A 23,112-nucleotide genomic window follows, 5' to 3' on the forward strand; every position below is an offset into this window, starting at 1 on the left:
TTCTTCTTATCTTTCCAAGTCTATAAATTCATCATCGGTCGCTTACAATACGAAGATTTTACTGTTATCGCCTTTCATCTCTCTATTATTCGCCGACCAATACCACAAAACGACGAATTAACAAAGATGCTGACAAGCTCTTTCGTCTCTGCTTACACAAGCTCTCAGGTTCACGATTATCGAACCGCGTTGCGCTAATTCGACGACTACCGTATTAGTCTCTGTCGATAGACGTATACGCAACGTGTTTTCTGCTCGTCCCGTGATACGTCCCGTAGCTTACGACACGATTTCTAACTTTATTACTATTAGTTGGGCGTGCTCGTGGCGGCTCTATTATCGTCCATCGTGTGAAGGAGAGATTCGTCTTTTAGGCACCGCAAACGTTATGTATATACTTCTGTCTCTTGTTAGTCTTATTAGCGTCCCCTTTCATCTTTCACAGGGCCAAGAATCGAGCACCTACCGTGTGATTAATGAGGCGTTTATGGATCGTTAGAACGCCCAGCGGCGATTTACACTTCTATTCGGAACTGATTATGAGAGTAATTTTTATCGCTTTATCCTACTTTGGTAGCGGTATCGATGCCAAGATCGATGATTTTACCGACTCGATTAATTTCACGTCTCTTCTATTTCATCTACCGATTTATCGGAGACAATCAATATTCTTACGTTTCTTTGCCCAATCGTAAATAACCGTTTAACGCGATTCGACGACTCGAGTGGTTTATATCGAACGTCAAGCCATAACGGCATCGCTATGATCTCTTGAAACGGATTTCTAATACATTTGATTTTAACGAAACATCTAGGCGAATATTTAAACCATTTAAAACTACGCTGCATGTGTAAAACATTCCATTTCGCGTAATTGTTTATGCGAATAAGATCGCGTCATTGAGATCAGGAAGCGCAATTGTTGCAATACCAGTTACAAGGATTATATCGTAAGAAGTCTTATCTTGGTTTAAACGATTTTGGTTACGAATAACCATCTTTATCGTACATTTGGCCTCCGATGAAAAACGACGTCCGAAGCTAATTTTTATTGGTTCGCGATTTCGATATCGTTTCCAACGATCAGCTCTCGACTTGCTTCTCGAACTCATTTTCGAAATGCCCGTTGCAAAGTTAATTTTGGAATCTCCATGGCATCCTCAGTTCCTTCCGTTTCCTCTGATTTCTTGTTAATTTTCTTTTAATTTTTATCTTTTATTTAATCGTTTACATTCGCAATTTGTCCAGTTTGGACATTTGGTAGAATTTACTTTCCTTGTTAATGGCAAAGTATATATATTACATAGCTCGTGCTATTCGATTCTTGCGTCTGGCGCGAGAGCTTTCAGACTGAATTTCATTTTCAATTTGATTTGGCGGAAGTTAAAAAAATAATTCACGCAGAGTATGTGATTCGAAAGTTTGCGCGAATTCAAAGGTTCACACGGAAACTAGAGAAATCGAAGAAGCACAATTCGATACATTTTTACGAGCACGTCGTTCATAGGTTGGGAGAACTTGGATCTTTGAACAAGCCACAAACAAGCAAACAAAGAGAAGCAGCTCGATTGTTATGTCACAGTAGCGGCACAATGCGGATGACAATTGTATCCAACAATAAGGCTATCCTACACTACCGCTTCATAAATTAGTCGCTCAGGATCCTATGACGAATCCTGGGGGACGCGTTCGCACGTCATTCCTAGTTACGAGGACAATAGGATCAAAAATGCTGTCATATGAAACCTCGTTGATCTCTGATCGGCTTTGCCAACAGTTTTATCGCTTCTACGCGAAATCGTTTTTTAAAGCAACTTTAAACGAATCTTGCTCCAACGACGCCTTTTTTCTTATCTGCATCGCGCGTTGTTTCGTACAAAGTTATTTGTTTTTGTACATTTATATTAAAGTCTTCGTTGTACGTACGTATATGCAGATAAAAATATGTTTACCAACAAACGCGTGTACCCTGCCTTTGTATTTGCTAACTTTTCTTTCTTTCGTTTGTACAGCCACAAATTGGATTTTAATAATATCTTCGTTATAAAAGATGCTCCGTTCTTCTAACAATTTGTCTCTGTACTTGGACTGTACTTTCGTTGAACGTACGAACAAACTGTTTACCTGGTATCAATCTACGTTTCGAAGATATCAATTGCAGAGCGAAAAATTGAACCCAGTTAATCGATGGATATCTCGTTCATTTCTCGACTACTTTTTATATCGTACGAAAAACTCGCAAAATGTCATCGAAGGAAGACTGTAAAACTCAAGCTTTAGTCCTACGAAGACGCAATCTGCGAAACTGTATTAAGACGAAGCGCGCAAGACACGAAAAAAGAGCGCTAGATTATCCATAATGAATGTATTATGAGCCCTAAATGGAGCATTGTACGGTTATTTGTAAGTGTATACCTATCTGTGATATGTCAGATTTTTGGAATTTGATGCTGCTTCGACAATGCTGTTCGCCTTGAAGAGCGCAACCTACGTAATCCTAGCTAGGGATAATCTGACTTCAATGGAGTGACGCGATACGAATTTCCAGTATGAATGCGCTACTCGGCTCGTTCCTGCTTACAGAGCCACTTTTCTCTCCATCTATTTCGATGTTCAAGTATCTCGGTTTACGCTTTACAAGATACCGATGACTTCCAGCTTAAACGAAATACGTCGAATACTCGGGAAAGTTAGAAATTATAAGGTTGCCCGAGAAGTGTCTGCCTTTTACAGACACGTCTTTTACAACAACGCATATTTATACAAACACGAAACCTAATCTGTCGAACGTTGCGATCTTTATTTTGATAGAACAAAATACATTCGATAAAGTAATATAAAATGGAAAATGTCGCGCACCCATTATTTATAAAACGAAAGAACGACCCGATAATTTTCACAAGCGCCCTATTTTGAAGAAAATTGCTTTACGTTCTCGATCACTATATTAAAATCTCTTTGGACCTATGAATCCAACTATGGGGAACAGCGAGTAATTCCGACATAGAAATTCTTCGACGATTCCAATGAAAAATTCTAAGATCCTTAACAGATGCACCTTGGTATGCTACGAACGAAACGATACATCGCCACCTTAAAATACCCATTCTTAAAGAAGAAATATCCAAATTCGATATAACGTAAAAATTAACAACCACCAAAACTCATTATTTGACAGATTAAAAAGACATTGCCCTGTGGATTTAAACATTAGATTTAAACATTAGATAATCACTCATTATTCACGTTGTAGTACCACGCTAGAATAATTTACTTGTAATTCTCAATGAGAATTGATCGTAAAAATTCTACCAATTAAAAAAAAAAGATCACGAGTGTTCTATAACAAATGGCACAATTTACAGTCCTATACAGTCTATTTGCCAACTTACAGTCTGTTTGCAAAAAAATATGCGAATCGTAAAAGACTAGTATTAGGTAGTATTAGGTAGTAAAAGGTAGACGAGTACTAATCCCTTAACCTACAATTACGGGTATAATCCGTAGTCGATGATCGGACCAAACGTAAATATTACGGTCATAGCTCGTAATCGATGATCGGGCCAAACATAATATATGATATAATATGTAATAGCTTGTTTACGTTTTCGGGCCAAAATTCTCGAACGTAAATCGTAGGTTAAGGGGTTAATCAAAGATTGATGTTCGTATGACAGCATGTAGAGACGTTTTCTAAACGATATGTTTAGTCGTTATCGAATACATTGACAAATTCTACTATATATACAGGGTGGTTGGTAACTGGTGGTGGTACAGGCGGAAAGGGGGTGATTCTATGCGAAAAAAGAAGTCAAAAGTATAGAATAAAATTTTTTTTTTTAATTTTTCCGTTATAACGAGACGCGATAAAGTGGACGCGTACCGAACAAAAATTCAAAGTGGATTTTCTCGAAAACAAAGCCTCGAACGAAAAATTGTTATTCTATATTTTCGACTTATTTTTTCGCGTAGAATCACCTCCTTTACCAGCCTGTATCATCAGTTACCAACCACCCTGTATATACGATTTATTATAAAGTAAATTATCTGTAAGCGAATCTTTCATTCGTATTGACCGGTTTTGCGGGTCATGAAAGCGACGCTCCCTGTTAAAAGATTCAACGCTATTTGAATCTTTTCCTTCTGATAGATGTCTCGTCAGATAGGAGTTACTTTGGTTGCGCGTAACTCGATACCTAGATTACTAGAGGGTAGCAAAAGGAAGAAGAGGAAAAAATGTAGACCTGAAGCAGAGCAGGGTCACGACCGTTGTATTTGCTCAATTTACAGTTGCGTAATTTCATAATGAAGGGCCAACGTTTCTGCTTCCCTTTTTCCCTTGTACGGTCGATTTTTCTATGCCTAAAAATGTTACAATAGGCAACTTGGCCTTTTGAGAATCTGCGAACGAACGAGCCCTCACAAAGCGCGACTCTCGTTTCGATAGAAGTACACAAGGTGTCGTGTTTCTCGGTTGTTTTTACGTATAAGGAACACAAAACAAATCAATAAGGGTAGTTTTCCCAAAACAATCAGCTTCTACGGTAACACGGCATTGTGCAAACACAATCACCGATCAATCGTACGACTAACAAAAGCTATGTTAAACATCGATTCTCTGTCACGTCGTGTCGTTCGAACGTTCAACGACCTTGTATCTTCTACGTACAATTTTATTTGCATAGTCATCGCAATACGTCGTAACGATAACGAATAATTTTTCTCTCATAAGCCGAGGGAAAAGAAATTTCAAAAGAAGAAGAAGATACACGAAAATACGAATTTATAGTTATTCGATTTTGTTAACGTAAAGTTCGTCTTTTCGTTTCGTTTCAAACTTTAACGTTTTTTTACGTGCACGTGTTGTTTTCTTTTCGGGGAAGGTTTTAGTTACACACGGATTAGCTGCGAGTTATGCTTACATAGACGGATAAGGATTTGTTTTCGATATATAACGAATCCTTGTGTTTGCCTCAATTAGGTGGGGTCCATTTGATACAGCGCTTTGTATTCGAACCTAAAATAACACTTGCAGCTCGTCCAATCTTTTTTCTAAGCCTTCTTTGAATTTTTCGGACGATCGCATCGTAATGACTTTGTTCTTCGGAGAAAGTTCTACCAAACGAATTTCCAAGCCGACGTTTCAAGCTTTCCATAGATACACCGTGTAGTTCTCGTGTTTTTCGATATAACATATGTACAAGTACGCGAATATCTTCTTACGTTCAAATATATTATTTATAATAAACATATATTTACCGAATGTCCAGCCGGACAAATTGTAAAGTACAAATTAAATTAAAAAAAAATAAACATCCGATACGTACAGACGACAACGAGAATCGTGCGAATTCCTTCGTATTAAACAATTTGCGTAAGTTATTTGGTTAAACTATCGATAAGTAACGTCGTAAATCGATATTTTTAGCACGCGTAATTTATTCGCTGATTTCGTTCAATTAGCGAAAACCGACGAAATAAAGTAAATTACGCGTGTATATGTACGGACATTGCGATCGTATACGTACACGTATAAGGCAACGCGCGTCTAAGAAGAGAGCAAATATACACAAACTTGCTAATTTCTATAGACACGGTGATTTATGAAACAGCGAACTACGATATAAACGTGTTCCTTGGATCGTGAACAAGATCTATGGAAGTGGTGGAAATTTTTCCATCGGCGTATAACGTAAGTAATAGAACTAAGTTTCGCGTAGATATTTCTATACGTTGAAATATAGCGTGAACATGAAAAATCGTGTAACGTGAAAATGTTAACGCTGGTCGCGTTAATAACGGCGATCAGCACGTTTCGCCGAGAGCGTAGGAACATTACAGCGCGTCTTAAGACATGCATAATGGCGGGTCACCGTAACTAAAAGGGCTAATCATGACAAATGCAGCCGTTACTGCCTCTTCAGGGGTCTGGGGAGACTTCAAAAGCATCTCGTAGGCTGCTGTACGAGCATCTTCGTTCTCAGGATAGGTCACCTTCGAAAATTCTCGCGGTGTTCCGTCATTTTTATCTGTTGCTTCTTTCGCTCCACCAACACCGTCCAGCCGTGAACGAGTCAAGCTTTTGCCAGCCGTGCCATTGTTTCTTGAAAATCTTTGACTGTCTTCGTTTCTGAGTATTTCGTGACCAGAGTGCAACAGATGACGATGACGAACATGCTGCGAGTCTATTTGTTCAACTGCCCTTTCAACTTCCATCGGCAACCGTGAGGACGAAACGCGTTCTTTGCAAGTTTGCAAAACACCGCATTAATTAACGACGTGCCAACCCGCTGAATAATTTATCCGGTTAAATTTAACGTATGCCTGTACAATTTACACAGGGTGTCTCCTTAATCGCGCTACACCCACAAACAGGGTGGCTCTTCGTCGAAGTATCGAATAAAGCTTTTCTCTACGCGATACAACGACGAATTTCATCTCGATCTTCTCTTCTTCCGTGTCTCGTGCTCTCCACTTTCTAACGTCCTCGTTTCTAACGTACCATGGAGCGTTTACCGTTGTTCTAAGAATTTTAGCTTGCATTGTCTCTAGTTTGCTTATGTGGCTCATCGCCGCTGTTTCCCTAGTCTGCCAGAAAAGTATCTTCTTAAATCGGTTCAACCGTTTCATTTAACCCCTTCTACGGGTCTTTTTCTTTCCTTTGTTTACCCGACCGGCTGTGATCACTTAACGTCGCATCCTACGAGTATTCTATTCTTTGCGATACTTTTGTCTCTTCGTCTTATCCTTCGTTTCATTCCGGGTTTGCGCACGTAATCTGTTTGCACATGTTGTAAAGATCATGGGTTCGACGAAACAGTTAGAAATGTGTGCGAGACGCAAATTTCTATCTTTGCGAAGCTAATCGAAGAAACGGAACCTAAGCAGAGATTTACTTCGTGCGCCAAATATTGCAACGAGTAATATAATTAGCATATTTTCGTGAAATCGTATCGTTAAATTTGCCATAAACGTATTATGGTCGCGAGTAACGAAGGATAGCTCGTGAAATTGGATTTTCGATCGCGCGTTTCTTGGCTATTAACACCGCTATTAACGTATCACACGTGTAAAATATAATGGCAATTACATATAAAGATTTCCGTTTTATTTCCTTCGCGTGGTGCTCGTTTTAACGATTCGTGTTTCTTCAGCACCGAGCCATTAAACTCAAAACAAATTCGTCATACATTCGCAACGATTTACCGCGGTGACTGACAACTGGCTACAAAACGGGTATCGTTTAATTAGTATAACGAAACGAAAAGAATCGAACGAAACGATGTTAACGGTTAGCAAAGCGTGTCCGAAGCGAAGATAAATTGAACGAGACGAGAAAATATTTCTTATTGATCACGTTTTGACAGATGTAGCGAGTACGTTGGAGTAAAAAAGCAATTTATTAATTAGCGAGCCTGCCTGTCCGCTGTCAGAATATACTTCTTAACGACTCGATAATTATACATTTAATGCCATCGAGCCGCTACAGCTGCTCCACCATGCTATGGCTGACAAGCTCGTTTGAAAAAGCCTTTCGTCGGACAGCTACATCCTCTTCTTTTCACTACCACTACTGTCTGCGTCTTCGCCGGTTATTTGTACTTAACCGTTTGTCGAAATTCAGCTGTGTTGTTCTACGCTCGTCTACAAAGTGTCGACAGCAAAATTTCACTTGTTCGAATGATCGGCCAACGTGTTTCAATCGTTCGTATCTCTTTTATTTTTCTCACGATTCTTGTAGATAGATAGATAGATAGATAGATAGATAGATACTATGGAAAAATGGTTGTACAAATTTTGTTTATTTAATATTTCACATTCGCAATTTGTCCAATTTGGACATTTGGTAGAATTCTTTAGCTGTTTGATTGTCATGTGGGTCGCTACCCCCAGCGGGGTACCATCTTCGTGTTTGTTGGATTGTATGCTTTGCGATTGCAGGAATGGCGCTTGAAAATAAATGAAAGTAAATCCAGTCGTATGACCTCCACGCTGCAGAAACAATCCTGTCCACAGGTGACCGTAAATAATATTCCAATTCCAGACAAAGACTCTGGTCGGATATCTGGCCACGATTCTGGACAGAAGAACGACATGGAAACGACACATCGTGGATAAGTCCAAACAACTTAAATCAAAATTAAAAAAAAATTCTACCGGCTCGTTGGCAGACGTTGCAACTTGAACGTGCAAAGTAAAATAATGCTACATAAGGCGATATTAAAACCTGTTTGGGTCCAACTATGGGCAACAGCGAGTAATTCCAACATGGAAATTCTTCGACGATACCAATGAAAATTCTAAGATCCTTAATAGACGCACCTTGGTATGTTACCGACGAAACGATACATCGCCACATTAAGATACCCATTGTTAAAGAAGAAATATAAAGAAGATATAACGTAAGAGTTAACAACCACCAAAACCCGTTAATTACTCGATTTCTTGACACGACGGATCAGATCCGCAGGCTAAAAGGACATTACCCTTTAGATTTAAGCGTTAGATTCAGCAGGAATCAAACATACGATATAATCGCCTATTATAATCGTATTGGAATCGATTGTAAAATTCATCCAAATAAACAAAAAAAAAAAAAAAAAGGATTCTTATAGATGTATCGGGGTGTCATTATCATCTAATGACAAAATCCCCAATCCCTAACACACCATTACAAAAATTCACCGTTTACTGCGAATATGTACCTAAAACTGTATTCTTGGACTCAATAAACTTTAAATCTCCTTAAAAAAAAAAAGCAAAATCCTCAATCACGTAGTTTCCAACCCAATATTTCGCTTCCTACGATTTTACAAAAGCACGTTTTACGAATAAATAAATTATCGATCGGTGCTGACACTTTCCGCTTGCAATGAAAATGCCGGATAGACGATTGCTGCGAACGAAGTAAGAAACAAGCGTATTTGTAAATAAAGCGAATAAACGTAAGGGAATTTGTTAAGCGACAGCTCGTCGATGCGACTGTTAGCCTTTTTGCTCAGCTTTTTCAGGAGATTAGGAGGCGAGGAAACACGCTGTCGTTTATAGTAAATAATGTACAATACGTGAGTTATGCGTTACATCTTTTAATAAAATTCTTCTAATCAGGAAAAAATAATTTTTGAAAAATTCAAGCCGAACGAGATAACGAGAGAAGGTGTGCCGGAGCTTTTGAAATTTTACACGTAAAATAAAATACGCGCAACTCCAAATTACTCCAAATTATATATAGTAAAATAATCCATTTTCTGCACAGTGTAATACCTTTTCTCTAATTTCATATCGTTTAGAGAATTTTTAAAGAGCGTCCCTTTTTCGAATCGATCGATTCGGATTTAGACAAAAGATTTTACAATTCTATCGGTTGCCATCGTTCGAAATTTCTCCAGTCTCTATTTAGATCTCGTTATAGCGTCGAAGAATCGGTAGGATAGAAGAATCAAAAAGAGTAGTTTTCGACGTACAACTTAAAAAACAAACATAGAGAACGAAAAAAATGAGATAACAAGGAGCGTTGCATTTTCAGTTCTTAAGAAAATTCTCTCGGTCGTAATCTTAATTGCTCGCATGGAAATTCGAAATTTTCGATCGGTAAGAAGCCTCTTCTTCGTTCCTCGAGGGCTTCCTCCAACCAAATTGCGTTATCGTTAATTTCCCTTTTATTTCGAGTCAAGGGATCTCTTTCGTTTCGTACGTCTCGCGAATTACGATCCTCGGTGTGTACAAGCTACGATAAATATTAATCGCCATGTATTAGGTAGCCCGAAAAGTTTCTCTCGTTTTATAAGGAAATAATGGATGCACAACCATATTTATATTATTTTATCGAATTACGTATGATCCATTTTGTTCCATCAAACTAAAGATCATGTTTGTACAAAGATGCCTGCGTCACTGTAAAACACGTGTCTCTAAAGGAAAGATACTTTCCGGACGACCTAATACAAGAATTTTTTTTTTTATTTAATTTAAATTTTACAATCTGTCCAGTAGGACATTTGGTAAAATATTATACCTTAGTGGTATAATAGTGGGGTTCCATCTTCCAAGTTGTTTATTTTATTTCTATTGCGAGGTGTGCGCGATGCTTCTTCTTCAGTCTTCTTTCTATTATGGTTTCGTACAAGAATTGAAAACGTAGAAACGAGAACATCCGACATGCCGAAGACGCGTAACGTCGCACACATCGGCGTAACATAGAACATCCTTAGGAACCTATACCATTTCGTTAATAGTCGAACTTGTGAAATTTCCGCAAGTTGTAACGAATAACGCGCGATCGTTCGATAACAGCTTGCATGGAAACTAGAAAAATTCGATTGGTAAGAAGCCATGCCCTCTTCGTCCCTCGAGGGCTTCGGTCCCGTTGTGTAACTCTATAACCCTGCATATCTGCACATTTGTATCGAGCTGCAGGGTTTCAGGTCACGGCCTCCTTTGTTGCTCGATGATGTTGTTTCGTTTCATTATTGGCCGCAAGGTTGTACGTACACAGACGCTTCGCTGTATCACGATTAATGCCGGAGGGTAGTTTTCCGACGGCATATGGTCGAGTATCGTGTTACAAGACGTTTGTCATCATCAGTGTGGCCATTGTTCTTGAAAATCTCTGGGTGCTACCGAGTAAAAGTGAATTCTTGAAAAATGTCTCTTTCATTTGGCCGCTTTCCTTTCTTCGAATAATTTCTTAAATCGTTTCACGAGTTCTTATTCCTACTTCGTTGGCTGCTACGACAAGTGGCAGTGTTTCATTTTTGGTTATCTCGGCTCTTTGCGTTAAGGCCGATGGTCGTTACGTAAAAATCGAGTTTTAAGCTTAACACGTTCGTCGCACGTATCTGTGTGACGGGTATACTTCCGTGGGGGCCCCGTCACCCAAATATGGATGACGCTCTTCTTGATCGAGTTAATTAAATATAGAATATTATATAGAGGATATACGACATAAAAGCATTAAAAACACGTTATACCGTACTTTTTATTCATTTATATTCTGGACAAAATATTACATTATGCCATATCGTATGGTAATCGTTAGAGTTTCGTTATTTCACAGAAATCAAGGGATAGAGTAGCTCTAATCTCGCATCGTAAAATAAATAAGCGACGAAACACGTGTTTTAGGTATAATAACGGACAGCGTTAAAGAGAAACAAGTATATAAAAACAGCTATTTAAACGAAAGATATCAGGTTCAGCCACTCGTAGAAAACTGTAAACTCGAGGAATTCGAAACTACGAAGCTACACGTTGTCACGTAACGTAATATAATTACAGTTTTGTACGATCTACGCTCGTCAGAAAGGAAGAAATCGTATTAGAATTCTGCATGTAAAGAATCGTTTGCATCTTAAACGGGCGAGTAGAGCGTTAACGGAGCTAAATATATAAAATATTTATTCCGAGTATATCGTAAAAGTTAGTATCGGCTAATGACGCAACCACGTAGCGCGTGATTCTTTCGTATTAAAATTAAAAACGCTTACGTTTCGATTATAAAATATTTCGAATAATCTCGTTTCCGGGATTACGATCCGTCGCAACCGATGTTTCGTCTGTCTCGGCCCTCGATTACAATTATTTTCTCATCGCATCGGCTACTAATTATGTTAATTATCGAAAATCAAAATCGACGGACGAAACCGTGTTTCGACGGTACTTTGCGTCGCGCGTAATTAAAAAAAAAAAAAATCTGCGTTTCGTTTTTCCGTCGCTTTATCGTTAGCACGACTGTCGCCTCTAACTTTTATAATTTCAACGGGGAAAAAAATTTCACGGAAATCATTTCAGTTGGCAACTTTCATAAATCAATCCGCGCAAAAGCTGAAGGGCTCTTCGACTACCCCGTACGTGTAACCTTATCCGCGGTTATTCCAGAATCAAATGTCGATCATTACGTATAATCAAACGGGTGGTTGGTTCGGCAATTGAAGTTTTTTGTCCAAAAATTTAGCCTCCGCTCTGTAGAACGTAATTCAGGTGTACGGATCACCCGGTACAACCGTTGCACCGATTTTTCGACGAAATTACCGATTTTTTCCCCCTCGTTTAAGTTCAATTTTCAGATCCATTGATGTCGAAGGTCGGACCGTTTTCCGATAATAAATTTCCGAAGGGTTTCCTCCAATTTTCATCTACCTGACTTTACGTTCGCTAAAGTCCACCTTTTACCCTAACGTCGATCGAGAAATTGATCTTTTTCAATGCGTTTGTTAAATACACCGTTTTTCGACTGAATAATTTCAACAAACTATACAGTTGCTCGATGATCTGAATTTGCGTTCAACCGATACGATCATCGATCCGATCCAATTACGAAAGGCGTGAAACGTTTAAACAGTGAACAGTCTATCTATCTATGTGGGAATGTTATATTATAAGTTGACAAAAAAAACAGTATGATAAACACAACATCGTTGCACTCTCACAAAATCGAATATAATATCGCGTTTCGCGTATTCGTTTCTCACTAATTCTACGTCACAACAACACGACGAACTTATCTCGACCACGATAAATTCAACTCTGACAGCACTTTCCCTTGACGAACCTTGGAAACGCTCACAACACTCCTTGACAACACTAACATATCTTGACAATGTTTATAAACAATCACCCCTCACGCCACGTCTTTCCCTGACGTCACACCATCCCACATCTATATCTATATACAGGATGGTTGGTAACTGGTGGTACAAGCGGAAAGGGGGTGACTCTACGCGAAAAAAGAAGTCGAAAATATAGAATAAAAATTGTTCGTTCGAGGCTTTGTTTTCGAGAAAATCGACTTTGAATCTTCGCTCGGTACGCGTGCACTTTATCGCGTCTCGTTATAACGGATCTCATTCTAGATCGTTGTCTCGATGGAAAAATTAAAAAAAAAATAAAAAAAATTGTTATTCTATATTTTCGATTTCTTTTTTCGCGTAGGATCACCATCTTCCGCTTGTACCATCAGTTACCAACCACCCTGTAAATAGCAGTGCGTTAGAATGGTGAGAATTTTCATGTACAAGTAACCTTGCTGTTTTAGATAAGTTAAATTATGTGAAAATACAAGCTCTTCAGCTTGGAAAAAGTTAACTGAAAATCCGTCGATCGATGCGCCCCTTGGGATTCTTAAATCCATATTATACATTTTGAATATCTGGAAAAACGACGAAAGGGAAGAGGGCTGGCGTACACGAACAAGCCTTCCAACAGTCTGTTTGACTTTTCAAGAAGATGGAGAACCGTGGCTCGATGCAACTGCAAGCGAACGCGTGGCACGAACGAAGATCAATACATCACTCTCGATCATTGCCAGGCTCGATCCTTTCAAACGTCCGCGCCTTTTCTCGCGCTAGAATTCGTTACAAGGGCAAACCGACAAGCACACGGTCTAGGAGGTTGGACTTTTCCGCCCTGAATTATCTGTCCTTCGAGAAAACCGAGTTATCCCGAGGGAAGATTTGCCATGGATCCAATACCGATGAATTCTCTTCGATATTCTTTGAGATTTCTCGCTGCACGTACGTTCAATTCCGTCTTTCTCCCTTCGACGCGAATAATTGTCGGTTGCTTACTGTCGGTTAGCCAAATTAATCTTCACAAATATTCGTAGCGAAGAGTACAATTTTTGTATATTCGTCGTCGTTATGGTAGACGACGATAGGAACACGTTGCACGGTTTATCGTAACGTAGACGAATTCTCGGAGAGAAGACTAATTTTCCTCTCGATCATACGAAGACGATAACAATATGGATACCCGATAAAAGCTCCGCTCCCCAGAGGCTTAAACCCAAAAACCGCATCATACAACAAAAAATGTAAAGCGCCGACACATAATACAGCATGGCTACGTCGTACCGCGATGTATCGGTACCTTTGCCTAACATACCATTACAAAAATTCATGTTTATTGCGAATAATGTACTTAAAATCTGTATTTTCTGGACTCAATAAACCCCTTTGTAAAAAAAAAAAAAAAACATCAACGTAGGTCTTACACCATCGGTCGTTTTGCACCTGCTAAATACGAGGACGATAAACGACGACCTTCTGGTAGATGAGGGCGTACCGACGACTCTTCTTAAGGCCAACGGAACACCTACACAGTCGTAAAAGTAACGAGAATCCATACCTTTGTCTTCGCTTCGATCCGACTGATAGGAAACCAAGTATTTCGGTAAAACCGGTCAGATTCGTTACCTGGTTTTCAGGGCTATATTTCGAAAGAAATTCGTACCGGAACGATGCTGTCGTAGCGTTTTTCAGCTCCTACATCTTTTCTAATATAGAAAGCGTCTATGATTCGTACAACGATATGAGAGAGACGTAACAGATCCATCAATCACGGCGACGTTATTGCGATAGACAATAGCAGCGAGGTTGTTTTGGCATTGCACCGTAGGCGGGTTCCGGAAGCGAATGGACACCAGCGAATCGGAGGTGTGTCCAATCTCGTCCGTACACGGTGTCCCGTGGGTTAACCCATTATATTTAACAAGTATCTGTGCGTATAACCCTCTGCACGCTTTTCTGTTCGTTTTGATAAAGGAATCACGAAACTTGATGGATCAGCTCCTCGGTCTCTCGAACGTCACTGGCCAGGATTCAAGTTACAATACGAATATTCATCGGATAGACAAGTAGCAGAGTCGAAGAAACGCGTAGTTTTCTGTTGTTTGGTTTTGTCACGGAATTTAGTTACCATCTTTCTGAAACGAAACGTTCGTAGAATACAAATCGTCCAGGTTGAGGTTGACCGATCGAAGAACGCGTGGATAAATTTGTAATTGAAAAGTACAAAGGTATAAGTATAATGCACAAGTGTAAGTTTATGCTGATCCAGATCCTTGCTTTCTTAGTGTTACTAGACAATGGAATAATAAGGAGCACGTTCATGTAGTCACAGCAAAAGGACATTACCCAAATAGTTAACTTTACAGCTTTGGTTAGAGGCTACTGGGAACGCAAATAGAAATTTGTTGTAGTTCCTCCCACTTGTAAAATCGTGGAAATTAAGATATACATTTTCCCCCGATTACTTACAATCTATTAACAATGAATCGAATATACAGGTATTAATTGGACAGAAAACGATGTTTGTTTAACTGAAACTAAATGCGATACTCGTGTCTATCTCAAATAACTTTACAGTTATTTGGCAACTCTCGTCACAACGAATCTAACACACACACACACTCTCTCTCTCTCTCTCTCTCTCTCTCTCTCTCACTAGCAACTCTAACAACTCTTTTTTTTTATATTAACGCGGAGGAAATCCGCACGGACACCAGGTCGCTTCTGGGGAAAAGCGGCGTGGTACTGCCGGACAACTCTAACAACTCTACTACAACACTGACAACTCGATCAACTCTAACGACTCTACTCTTCGACGACTCGATTAGCTCTCTCGACTCTACTCTTCGACGTCTCGATCGACTCTATCAGATTTCTATTGTATTAGTTCCTCCGTTCCTAGACCTTGCAACCCAAAACATAATGTAAATTCAAGGGTACAACAATATGCACCTCTCCTTATTTAGAATATTTCTGCGTAATATCAGTATCGTAATAAAGATGTAGAGTTTTTCTTGAGGTAATTGCTTCAACGGAAATAATCGTTTAAAATTCGACGAAATTTATTCGCAAAAATTATTCCCCAAGGTATTTTATAGGAATGGAATTCAAGCTGGATCGATGACGATTTATAAACCCTGCGTCGATGGTATATTTGTGTATTACAAAGAGGTAGGAAGTTGAAGAACGTTATATAGCGGAGAGAAGGGAGAATGACGAATCGTTGTTGTGGGTGTAAATGTTGCTTCGAGAATCGTTAGGACGAGATGGAAGAAAGAAAAGAGAACGAATACGACCGAGACGAGTGGAGCTATGATTAAGTTCCAGTTAGGTAGCGGGTACCATCGAGCAGAGTTTGACAGGTGGTTATTGCGCGACAAACGAAGGGCTGCTTTAAGAACCAAAACAATTACAGTTCCCGATGCAACCGGACGGTTAGGACGAAGACGATCAAATTCTTGCCTGACACGATTCCGACATGAAACCGACTTCTTAAGAAATTGTAATTAGAGGCAAAGCTTTCGCTGTGTCATCGCAGCTATATCTTCTAAGTTTATCTTCCTTCTTCGGTTGAAACTCGAAAGATAAGAAATATAAATACAAAACGAAGTATCTCCGATAAAATCGAAGTAATCTTTTTCCATCTAATTAATTGTAAATCGAATAGGAAAAAATTGTCTGGTTATCGCGTTACAAAGCGAAAAGAACACCTCCAAAACGCACCGTATTTTCCTTATATGTTTCAATTTATTTCAAAAACTAAAGGTCTAAGAAAAAATTTGAGCTCGCGACAGAGCGGACGTTTCTGGCAAGAAGAGCACGCAGCAAGATTACAAAATCGCGTTCTGTTCTTAGAATAAAAGCGAAATACTTTGGCAAGGCGCGTGGCGGCGGCGGTCGCACTGTTACTCAATGTTGGCAAGTAATAATCGCGCGCGTTTTGCGTTCGTACGCGCCAAGCGGTAGGCAGGCGGCTACGTATCGTCGTCGAAGGTCACTGCACCTCTCCTTATTTAGAATATTTCTGCGTAATATCAGTATCGTAATAAAGATGTAGAGTTTTTCTTGAGGTAATTGCTTCAACGGAAATAATCGTTTAAAATTCGACGAAATTTATTCGCAAAAATTATTCCCCAAGGTATTTTATAGGAATGGAATTCAAGCTGGATCGATGACGATTTATAAACCCTGCGTCGATGGTATATTTGTGTATTACAAAGAGGTAGGAAGTTGAAGAACGTTATATAGCGGAGAGAAGGGAGAATGACGAATCGTTGTTGTGGGTGTAAATGTTGCTTCGAGAATCGTTAGGACGAGATGGAAGAAAGAAAAGAGAACGAATACGACCGAGACGAGTGGAGCTATGATTAAGTTCCAGTTAGGTAGCGGGTACCATCGAGCAGAGTTTGACAGGTGGTTATTGCGCGACAAACGAAGGGCTGCTTTAAGAACCAAAACAATTACAGTTCCCGATGCAACCGGACGGTTAGGACGAAGACGATCAAATTCTTGCCTGACACGATTCCGACATGAAACCGACTTCTTAAGAAATTGTAATTAGAGGCAAAGCTTTCGCTGTGTCATCGCAGCTATATCTTCTAAGTTTATCTTCCTTCTTCGGTTGAAACTCGAAAGATAAGAAATATAAATACAAAACGAAGTATCTCCGATAAAATCGAAGTAATCTTTTTCCATCTAATTAATTGTAAATCGAATAGGAAAAAATTGTCTGGTTATCGCGTTACAAAGCGAAAAGAACACCTCCAAAACGCACCGTATTTTCCTTATATGTTTCAATTTATTTCAAAAACTAAAGGTCTAAGAAAAAATTTGAGCTCGCGACAGAGCGGACGTTTCTGGCAAGAAGAGCACGCAGCAAGATTACAAAATCGCGTTCTGTTCTTAGAATAAAAGCGAAATACTTTGGCAAGGCGCGTGGCGGCGGCGGTCGCACTGTTACTCAATGTTGGCAAGTAATAATCGCGCGCGTTTTGCGTTCGTACGCGCCAAGCGGTAGGCAGGCGGCTACGTATCGTCGTCGAAGGTCACTGCCATCGCCGCCAGTCTCGCCAAGGCGTTTCGCTTTTATCCTAGAAATAGAACGCCACTTTGTAGTTTCCCTGATGCTTTCCTTGGCACAAACGTCCGCCCTGTCGCCCGCTACGAATCAGATTTTTCCACGGATCTTCGGTTTTTCAAATAAATTGAGAAATACGAGGAAAAAATGGCGCGTCTTCCAGGTGTGGTTTTCACTTTCATCGTCGTCTCGACATATTTGTACGTTTATAACGTAATAACAGTCGTTTCACTCGGTAGAGTACACAGGATCTTTTCCATAACTCGACAGCTGCTACCGTGGAAGCTTAAATCGTCCGCAAAAATTGAAAAATCTACGAGAACCGCGTATCGAAGGTTGCAAAACTCCGATCGTACAGGTGGATTGGGAGGCGATGACGAAAAGGTGGCCAAGGAGCGAGATTCGACGAAACTTTTATTCGTGTTTGACAAGGCCGGAGATATCCGTTGGTATAATCCCGCGGGATGACAATATTTTTAATTCCAGGCAAGATGTAACAGGATCAGCGAGAGCGAAGGTAATGTTATACCGAACTTACCGCTAATCTGCCTTAAGTTTCTTAGCGATGTAGAACGAAACAGGGTTAACTTTTAATCTCCTTAAGTTTTAGGCTTGAGAAGACGAACCGTTTTGTTTCCTCCTCGAATTCGCGGGTAATACGTAATCCTCTTAGAGACGTCAGGTATCAAGGAGCACCTACAGCGGTAGGACACGTCGACGATCCTTTTTACCGGAAACAAATATTTTATTTCACAAGGTCCGTTCCAATAGCGTTCGTCGATTCGCTACGCGACTGTTACAGCCATCGAATCTTAGGATAATCGAATTCAACGAACGAGAAAACCGAACTTTCGCGAACTACGTTAAGCTATCCGCTCGATATCGGTTCGTGGCTTCGTTTTATAAAATCCTAACCCAAACCAAGCACGATCCGACATACACTGCCCTCGTAAGTCCATAAGTATCAGGCGATCAAATGGAACTTGAATGGAAATATATTTTCTATTTATACGCATAAGCGCGTCTCTATCCGTATATTCTGCGCATTTCTCGCGCATATCGAATTTATTTAGGAATTAGCTCGGTTGGTTATCGTCGCTTACTAAATCTCGTCATCGTAGACTACGAACTAGAATGCCACTGCTCTGTTCTTGTCACATTTCTTACCACCTCGATGGAATATGCGTGCACCAAATACAGCATCTACAGAGATTTTTCAATTGCCTTCTTGCAACAGAGTCGACCGCGCGTGGAACTCGTCGTACCGGTCCGTTTCGTATCAGATCCGCTGAAATATGAGAGCCTTTGATCGGAGACCTAATAGGTGTCCGCGACAAATAGGTTCGAGCGATTGCGGTACATATTATACAAACAAAAAGCGACGATCGAAGGAGAAGGCTGGATAAAGAAGAGGTGTAGCAGATATAACAGCAGGAAGACGGTGCCGCCGGTATACAGGATAATCGATCGTCATTAGCACCCTACGGACGTGTCCGTATACGTCCAAAGGCGCGGCAGCCAACGTCGTTTGGCCGGCCAAAGGATCGAGCTTGCTTTCGTCGGATGAAAAGAACTGCACTCGTGGCTTTTCCGTGTCAAGAAAACATTAATATAAAACGCGCGGCTGACAAAATGAAGGAGACCCGTTCGACCACCCGGGCGCGTAACAAACGTCGAAATTAATAGCGCGCACTTATCAAACTTGACAACTTATTATAAAATCGTTCCTCGATGAAACTGTCCACGGAGCTATTATTTTTCCACCGATTATCCATCTCGAGCCGCGAGTTAACGCGTACTCGAGCTTTCCAAGTTCGTGTCCCCTCGAATCTTCCTCTTTCGTACGAAATCGCGTTTAAAGCGCGATTAACGCGTATTTTTCTTTTACTATTTAATTTCTACTTTGCAATTTGTCCAGCTGCACGTTCGCTAAATTTTTCGAGCTTTATCGCTAAATAACACGTGTAAATAACAGTTTGTCTATTTTATTTCTTCAGCGAGGCGAGTGCGATGTCGTTAAGACGAAAACTCCTGTGGAGGAGACGATAAACCATAGAGTGAAATTGGAGAAATTTTTGTGTTTGATTTTATTTCGTTACCGCAGCGCGATAGAACGTTGTAACGTATTATCTCCATTCTTTACTTATGTTTCAGTAGCGCGTACAACGATATTCTATCAACTCGTTTCGGTAGCTTTGGCTTAGTTTTCGAATTGGAAGTTAAACGGTACTCCGGGCAAATAAAAACGACCGCAGCGTGACGAGAGTAACGCAGGAAACGAAAAGGGAAACGGAGAACGGATACGCGTGTCAGGATAATGAGACTAGACTGTTTCGAGGTAGTTTACTTGTTAAAATACGTGTCAGCAAAGAACCGAGTAGCATGGCCGCGTTTCCTGCACACATCTATTCAATTTCTAAGCATAAAATGGCGACTATCCTCAATCGAAACGTAATCATGACGGGCAAACGGAATGACTTAATTCTAGGTTGTCTTTCTGTCTGTCTGTCTGTCTGAAATAAGGACAGGGTAACACTCCCTCTCTCGCTACGTTCTCCAGCAACGTGCTTTTGTTCGTTAAGACAAACAAAGAGAACCACTTTCCTCGCCTCTTCTTCGTTTCTATAATCCGCGCGAAAACCTTCGCTTAACAAACATACGTTACAGAGATCACTTGCGCGTCTTTTACGCTAATGGGGTTCTGCTTTGGGGGAAATTATCGATCGATTCTTTCGCAATTCCATCGATGCCAACGTACTCGCTTCCTTTAACGGTGTCTACGCGATTAAGGGGGTGTCCTGAATTAGAATGTTCTAAAACGTCGTCTTTTTGTGTTTTTTTTTTTTTTTAGGAGGTAAAAAAATCACAAAAAGACGCCGTTTTAGAACATTCTAATTCAGCACTTAATCCCGTTAAGTACGTAATCCCATACAGCAGCGTATTATCGTCGCCCAATCGAACATATTTGGCCGTTTATTTGCGATATATTATAATCGAATAAATAACAATTAAAAAGGAACGACGAATCGTTTCGTCCGTATTTGTCGGAAGGTTTCGTGTCGGAAGAGGTGGACGTGCGAATGGAAAAATAAGAAACAAAAGGGAGAAGGTAGGTAGAGATTTGTCGCGCTGTCTCGTAAACTATTTCGATCTCAATGGTTTGTTTTCGTTCAACGGAAAAATAAAAAAACGCATCCTATGACTATTTTCGATCGACAAAAGGGAGTCGTAGAATCGTTATTGAGGAAGACACAGTTTACGGCGTCTAGAAAGGTACGTAGTTACGATATTATATTATCCAGCACGTTGCTCGCATTGTCGCACTGTGTTTTATGGGACAGTTCGCAGCTTACGAGATTCATCGTCGGTCTCGATTACTTCCACTTCCTTGACCGCATTTAATATTTGTTTCTACCCGCTGTCTGATTCTACCTGCCCTTCCAACAAACGTCATTTTCAAGCAGAGGAACGAAAGGGTGTCGATCTCGTGAGAGAACGTCGCAGGAAGTAACGAAAACGTTCTTTAACTTTTCCTATCTATCTTATATTTTATATTTTATATTTTATATTTTAATTCGTCGCGTCTCCAATATCTATCCAATATTATTGGAATTAATCGATATTAATTTGATCTGTTTTTAAAACACATATTGGCTTGGCAACTAAGTGATAGCGGATTTTGTCGATACAATCCAATGATAAAATCCGCGATCACTTAGTCGCCAACCCAATATATCGAGCTCGTCGAACGAGATCGAAGATATGTAAATTTTATAGGAGATTTTTTTTTTACCTATGGTCCAAAGCGGTGTTTCGTACAAAACACGTTGCGAGACGCAGATAAGAATAGGTAGAGGGGTAAAAATGACGGTGATCTTTGATTTCCGGTATAAAGAGATAAAGCACAAAATTCACGAGATAAGAACGCAAACATCGAAGGAGGAAAAGGACATGTGTTGCTCGTCCCGGCACTCAACAGTAGCATGCGTTTGCATGCACAGCGAATGTAATTGAAAACGATGTGTGTGCTTTATCGATGTCTTATCTTTCCGCTTTGAAAACACGAACACGGGGGATTTCAGGACGATTATATCGCGTTAGAAGGATTATATCGAATCATCTGGCAAATATTGAGCAACAACTATTACATATTTATTAATTCGTTTCCACTTCTGCAATCGCAATAGAAATCACATTGCTCGTATTAGTTTGGAATTTACAACGTATCGATATTACGTAATTTGTCGATCGTCGATGTCTATGCGTTTACGCGCCATGTACGTTTTCATAAATTCCTATGAGAACAGACAATGGGAATTTATTTTTCTTTGCATAATTACGATCCGATCGAGTTTACGCTTAGACTCGTTTTAATTGCCTCGATTTCACCGATGTATAGCTTCATTTTCCGAAGAAAGTCTGCCAAGATCGTAGTTTCAGTCAAAATAGTTATATTTCTTAAGAACAAAAAAGAGAAAGAAAAATGAAAAAGATAAGCATTCCGAGTTTCGAAACCTGACAATGTTTCGGTTTCGAGTTTCGCGAGTCTAAATATCAGGTTGCATCTATCTGTGATGGAAACAATTTCGAACGCGTTAAATCGGCAATGACGAAAAACATCCTCGTTCGAGTTAACTTTAGGTATTTGCAAAAGGAAAGTCGCGCCGCCACGTTAAAGTTGCGAGCAAGTAAACGCTATTTAATAGCCGAGCAAGTTCTGTATCACTGGCAGAACTGGACTTTCAAGTTAAAGCGATCGGATTTTTAGATAGCAGTTGAAAATTGCAGGTATAATACGATGCGTAATATAATGGTAACGTCATGGTAACGCAAGCCGACAGGAGCATCGGACCCTGGTTTCTTATGATTCAGTGCTGTTCTTTTCACGGTGCACTTTTATTTTCTACCCGTCCTTGCTTCTTTTCTTTTCTTCCTCTCAATATCTAGATTACTATCTTATTCTTTTATCGCGTGAGTTTGCTCAGCGCGAATACACGTACCTCTGTTGCGAACCTTTGCCTGCATCTTTATAAAACATACCTTGACCTCTTTTACACGTTAAGCGTTAAGCGATGCATTAAAACACGAAACAAACGATACGGTTCCTACCCTTTGTGGCTCGTTCGATCGCCACAATTTTTACTCTCGAAAACATAAACATTTTTACGCGAGTGCGTACAATCTTTCAGCTCGAACAAAACGAAACGAAACCGTATGCGAACGACGCTACTCGACCGTCTTTTATCGACAGCTTGCTCCACGTACTTTGAATGATGAAAATTATACAAATTTTTATATCGATCGTTTACATCTGGGCCATTAACGCTTTGACTGTCACGTCGATCACACACGATCGGCCAAGGTTTCTCCCGTGACGCCACGATGGTCATCGATGACCAGACTCAACCACTTACAATTGTAAAAATTGCATGAAAATTGACAATTAGGGTATTTTGAACGTAACCGACG

The 23,112-nt window shown here is 40.0% G+C and overlaps 1 long non-coding RNA gene across 1 annotated transcript; it reads left to right on the top strand.

Moving 5' to 3' along the window:
• Positions 1-17,456: 17,456 nt before the first annotated feature.
• LOC112214065 lies at positions 17,457-19,454 on the top strand. The gene is made up of 3 exons (XR_002947990.2): positions 17,457-17,806; positions 17,883-18,160; positions 18,248-19,454. It is a non-coding gene; the product is annotated as an uncharacterized LOC112214065 (long non-coding RNA).
• Positions 19,455-23,112: the final 3,658 nt, after the last annotated feature.

This window comes from Bombus impatiens, unplaced genomic scaffold (assembly GCF_000188095.3).
Source record: "Bombus impatiens unplaced genomic scaffold, BIMP_2.2 scf_0064, whole genome shotgun sequence".
Classification (NCBI taxonomy): Eukaryota; Metazoa; Arthropoda; class Insecta; order Hymenoptera; family Apidae; genus Bombus; species Bombus impatiens.